Genomic DNA, 6,418 nt, shown 5'->3' on the forward strand with positions numbered 1-6,418 from the left:
GTCCAAGATCTTTGGAGGTAGGATCCAAAGAACTCACTCCCGATTCGATCCTAGGACCAAGGTTTTGGAAATGAGTTTCTAGCTTTCAGCCCTAGAAGAGAGACTCGCTTGGCTATCAGACCTTTCTAGCCGCTTCCCATCGTCTTCCTTGTTGACCTCCACTGCCAACTGTCGCATGTGGCTGTTTGAGCCATCTTTCTCTGGCGACTGGCGTTCACGTCCATATGTTTTTAAACTTAAAAACTTTCAATGAATTTTAGTTTAAAAAATTATAAATAAACTCAATGATTTTCTTTTGTATGTTTCATTATGCCCTTATTTCTAGTGGTCTAACACCACAAAAAATAAGTTCATGCGAATTAGATTATTTTCATCATCTATATAAATTTTTATGTGGGTATTTTATTAAGTATAATAAAATATTTTTATTAAGTATATTTTTGCATTTCTAGTTGACTCTTACAATCGTGATCTTACGATGATACGATCTTTCATCTGCTCTCAATCCTAAGTAAGATCCCCATGGACGAGGAAGAATAGGGCACGAGGGCAATAATTTAACACATACTAAATGAAATTATAACTATTAATTAACTCACTTTCAAAAAAAAAAACTACTAATTAACATCTACTCTTAAGTAACATATAAGAGTTTTTTTTGAACATCTTAACGTATAAGAGTTGTTATATGTTTGTGGACACAAAGTGTCACTTAAGATTTAAACTAACATCTACCTATAAAAAAATTAAAACAAATCTATATACTATAGAAAAGAATAACATTGTGAGACCCACTTAGAACACTTGGCATTCCATGACTTACTCTCACCAAACCCCCTTCATTAGATGACAAGTGTCAACCTCTTCTTCATTCAGACCACCTCATTGAAGCTCATTTTTCTTGGACTTTTGTTTTAAGGTCCATCATTGACAACTCATTTAATGATCATTATATATTTCATTAATAATTGATTTTTAAAATCAAATCTCCCTTATGAATTAATCCTTTCTAAATTAAACAAGATAGGCCAGAAATTTATAGGTTCGTTTTTTTTTTCTCCCTTATGAATTAGTTTGCCTTTACTTTTTACTGCAAAGGTTTACCAATGAAAATCATTTATTTGACCTCTCTGTTTTTCCGTTCAAAAAAATAAATATTAACCGTATTTAAATCATATTAATCCGGCACAGCCTAAGAGATGCAGTATCATAATTTTTTTGACAGCTACTATATCATAATTACATACCATATCTATTTTCTAATTTTATACAAATATTTTTTTCTTATACTCAAATTCACCTATGATTAGTTTTCCCAATAAAAAAAAACAAAGATTCACCTACAAATCTCACTATTATTTGTTTCAGGTTAAAAAAAAATCAAAAAAATCTACATCAGAGCTTCACTAAGGAAAATCAATGTGTCAAATTTTTTTAAAAAAAAGTTTTATACCTTAGTATCACATTAAAAACACTACCATTTTTTGAAAATATTCCAAATTTGACATTGTCAAAATTTGGTGAGTATGATTAGAAGGAAAAATTAAAGTTGAGTAAATGCATTTTCTTTCTCAAAATGAAAAAATAAAAAATCAATATTTCTCATTTAATTTAATTTTCTTCTTTAATTTATTTGCCTTATTTCATTTAATTTCGTTATTTAAGTTAATAGTATATATTTTAACCCAACACTCAATATTTTTTTTTAAAAAAATCATGTGAAATATTGAGTGTATATTTCTAATCATTATTAAATTACTCCCAAATTAATCACTGCATGAACTAATAAATGCTATTAATTTTCAGTTTTAATTTCGTTAAAAAATTAAAATATAGTGATATTCCATACATTTTTTAATGAAATTATGAGCATTAATTATTTATTATGAGGAGCATCATTCTCTCCATTATCAAATATTTTTCAAACTTATAGATCAATGAAAGCATTAAATGACTTTAAAAATAAATTAATACTAGAATATTCATCTATATACTTTAGAAAAGAGGAAGGTTGTGAGCCTCACCTCCATGATTTGGTACTTCAAGAATGACTCTCACTCACCCCCCTCTTTGTATGACAAGTGTTGTAAGACCTGGATTTTCAGAACAAGCTAATTTCCGACTCACGCGTAGAATCAGTGTAAGCGTGACAGGAGTTTGATATTTGAGAAAGATTAATGAAGAAGAAAGTTCAGGAATTGCTTGAGGAATGTTGCGTAGTCATTTTAGGAATTAGAGCGAGTCGTCTGCACACCCGCCTTATGGCAAGCGTGTCCAGAATAGGCTAATTTCGCTTTAGAGCAACGTTTTAAGTGAGATTTCGAATCCTTGGAAAATTTAAAGATTTTCTTTATTTTTCCTTCGACCAGCGTTTCATTTCGGAACTCTGGACTATACGCACGATAGTATTCACTTTTCGGAAGTCCGACGACGCTAATTTCCTTGCTTCGAAACCCTAGATTCGAGCGATGGATGAAGACTTTTTCTATTCGGGACTTCTAACGAAGTTTCCGTCCGCGTTGCCAGATTTGTTTCGACATTTCCAATCTTTCTTCAGAAGGAAGTTTTGTCGTCTGAGCATCACAGCAAAAAGTAGTTTAACGGGACAGATTAACTTACACCGCCTTTGGGATTTTAGATATCGTTTTTCCCAAATCATAGATAATTGTTTTGAGTTCTGGAATTCTGACGCCAGAATCTATCTTAGAATTCCTCGGTGGACGTGCTGCAAAAATCAGAATCGCGAAATTTTCATTTTCCCGCGATTTCACCTGCCTATAAATAGCTCGAAAAAGCAAAATCTCTTCATTCTCACCCATTCAAGGCCGCGAGCAAGGAGAGAGGAGGATAGGAGAAATTTTCGCGAAAACTTGACCAATCTTCGTGCAGTTCGTCCCTACTTCTAGGTATTGAGGTAACTAGCATGAATCCTACCTCTGTTTACTGTTTCTGTTGCGTTTCTAAAGTCGTTTCTGTGCTCACAGTTTTGAGCTTTTTCTAAAATTGTCCGATTTCCTTGATTTCTTGGTTGGGTTATGTTCCTTATGTTCCCATGAGTCTAAAACCTCTGTCAGTAATCGCCGATTGCGATTCAGTTGTCCAAGATCTGAAAAATTGATTCAAAACCCCATTAGTCGCACATTTCGAAACTTTATTGTCGAAAAGCTGTAATCTGACTTCGTGCCTTTAGGATTTGTTGTCACGGATGTCATGAGGATCAATGCTGTCAAATTTGTTTTCCGAACTGATAACTTTGAAGTTTTGAGCCTTTATTTTGGACCAAAATGCCCCTGGATAGTCGTATTTCGACCCGATTGTCCGAAAATTGTTCCGACAATTTCTTTGCCTTAGTTTTACCCTAAAACTACCTTGTGAATTGATTTAGATCGAAGAAAAAGTTCGAAAACCCTATTTTCCATAGTGGCCGAAACCTTATTGCTTGGGTACCGTGTCCAAAAATAATTTTTGGGTCTCTATGACCTGAGCCATTGCGTAGCTCTTTCAATTGTCGAAATTTTGGCGCCGGTTTCGTGTCATTCTGAGTTCTGTAGCTCGAGTTATGCTCGTTTTAGCGAACGAAGTCTCCGTTGTCAATTTGTGCCTAAATAGGAACTCTGAAGCTTTAGAGGCTTTCTTTACGATTTCGATTAGTATTAGTAGATCGTGTTGCTCCTAGTGAAGCTTGTGTTGATGATTGTGTTTTCTTTGTTCTAGGTTCGCAATTTCCATGCCCAACTTCTACTCACGAAGGTAAGGGTAACTCGGTTTTAGAGCGTCTTTGAGTCTTGCATGCTTTTATCGCACTGCCTGTGTTTGAGATGAAGATGTTTATATTGATTGGCAGATGATTATGATTATTATGCTGAATTTGGAAAATGTTTTCTGAGAGGCTTCGGCCGTTTACTGGTTTCTGTCGTTACTGCTTCCTAGTGGATGGAACATGTGGTTACTTTGGATTGGTCCTTGGGTGGGCTTTGTTATTGTCTGACTTGGCATATAGGGCTTGAGTCAAGTGGCGATGAGGAGGTGTGTCCTATCATTGTCCCATCTTGCGAGATGCTAAGTGGCGATCAGGAGGTGTGTCCTATGATTGTCCCGTCTTGTGTGACGTTAAGTGGCGATTAGGAGGTGTGTCCTATGATTGTCCCGTCATGTATGACGTTATAAGTGGCGATGAGGAGGTGTGTCCTATCATTGTCCCGTCTTGAGAGACGATATTGATCGATCCATTTTGTTAGCAGCATATAGTTGCATTATAGGGAACTAACACCTGACCCTATGTTGTTGGATTTTCGTATTGGTTTATTGATATCTGATTTGATGTTACATTGTTGAGGTTATTATTATCTGAGTCCGATTTATGTTTAAGTTGTTGATATATGAGTTGAGTTATGTTGCTAGTTATTTACCATGCCAGGTAATTAAATTCGAACAACATGATTTTTCTCTTTTATACATGGTAATTGCATGGAGTTAACCCTTTCTATTTGCTACTTGTTGTTTGGGCGCTTAACGCTATTAGGCGATGGAGATCCTTCCGCCGAGGCATAGCTACTCGAGTTGGAGATCGAGTTGTAAGCGGTGGAGTAGAGGTATGAGAAGCAGCTTTGCTTCTCTTCTTGTGGATTATGTTGGAGTCTCTTTTACTTTATGAGAACTCTGTTATTAAAGTCTTGCTTCCGCCACTGTTAAAGTGCGCATGTTTATTCTGAACCTTACTTATGGTATTGTAAACTATTATTACTGTATATCGGGAAACAAGTTATCTAAATAAAGTTATGGTATGTTTCCAACCTTTTAGCCGAAGTGTTTAGTTGTTTTACAGAAAAAAAATTCCCTTGGTTTTTAGGGATTGCAGAGTGGTCCTTAGACTTTGTTAGGTTACTAATGTGACTCCTCAGTTGAGAAATTGGGGTGTTACAAGTGTCACATTCTGATTGTTTTGGACCAAAATAGTAGAAGTCCATTTTAATTTCAGTTTTTTTATGGAGGCTCATTATTCAAAGTCATTTGAATGATGATTTTGTTTTTATTGTTTTACAACCCTAATTAATTGTTAACATAAAAGTTGTATACATATACCATTATACCATTGATTATCATTTTTCAAAAAAATTCAAATTTTTAGCAGGCATGAAAAATGTAATTTAGTCAGGTGAAAACATTCTCAAATACAACGTTTAGGCTGCATAAACTTTTTTGTTTGAGTATGAATCTTCAAACTATTTTTAAAACGAATATTCACAGCCTTGAATTTGAGATTCAGCACCTGCACCGAATGAAGAATTAATGGTGTTAATTCTGTTAAGGAAAAGAAGTCAAGAATTAAAATGGTGTTAATTCTGCTGAGCAAGTCACAGGTTAATTTCTTTCAAGCATTCACACCATGTTAATGTTGCTTTACAAGTCAAACCTTAAAAACTTAATTTTGAGAACCATATTAATGACCCGTTCTTGAAAGAAATACGCACAGTTTTTTCTTTGGTGTGAAAATAAAGAAATTAATTCTTGAAAGAAATTAATATGATTTGCAATAAAAGTCAAACCTTAAGTACTGTAATGACACCATGTTAATCTTAATTCCTATTTTCCTTTAATTACTCATCAGAATGAGTAATTCACGTGTAACGCATGATATTTGGTAGATAATAATTAATTTCAGTAGTGAAAATTGACCTGGAAAAAAAAATTTACCTCCTTGCAATCAGATTCGTATTACCGTCCAACCTTTTTTTTTTTTTCTTTCCTTTTTTAACATTCATTGACCAGTAACCCTAATTCTCAAATTCCTATATAAATCATCTCATGCTATTCTTTAACTTCACCATCCCTTCCCACCAACTATTAGCTTTGGAATATACTTTGTTCTAATGGCTATCGACGATCTCGCCACCATCGATGCCTCAAAGGAGAACTGGTATGTTAATGTTGCAAAGGTGAACCAGTTATGGCTTAGTCCGAGCTTCTATGGCTCCAAGCTTCCATTTTCCATGGACATGATTCTTATGGATGGCAAGATAAATCACTTTTGCACATAATAACCATGTATTACATTCTTTTTTTAAAACTATAAATCTCAAATTTCCTCATTTTATTGAATTTCAGGGTTGTAAGATTCATGCTACGGTTAGGAAGACTCTTATATACCGATTTCAATCTTTGCTGAGTGAAGGACGTGTATATCAGATTTTGTTTTTTGGTGTTGGTGAAAGCGGTCGTGATTTCCGTCCAACCTCGCACCCATTCAAGATCAACTTTGATATTCATACATTTGTGCGCTTGGTTCCCAACAAGGCCATCAACTTAAGCCCTTACAATTTTGTGCCAATATCTGATATAATGTTTAAGGACCTTTATACGTCTTTTCTTATAGGTATATACTCTTTTTTAGTTTTTTTATTTTTAAATTACTATTCTG

The sequence above is a fragment of the Lotus japonicus genome, chromosome 1 (assembly GCF_012489685.1).
Source record: "Lotus japonicus ecotype B-129 chromosome 1, LjGifu_v1.2".
NCBI lineage: Eukaryota > Viridiplantae > Streptophyta > Magnoliopsida > Fabales > Fabaceae > Lotus > Lotus japonicus.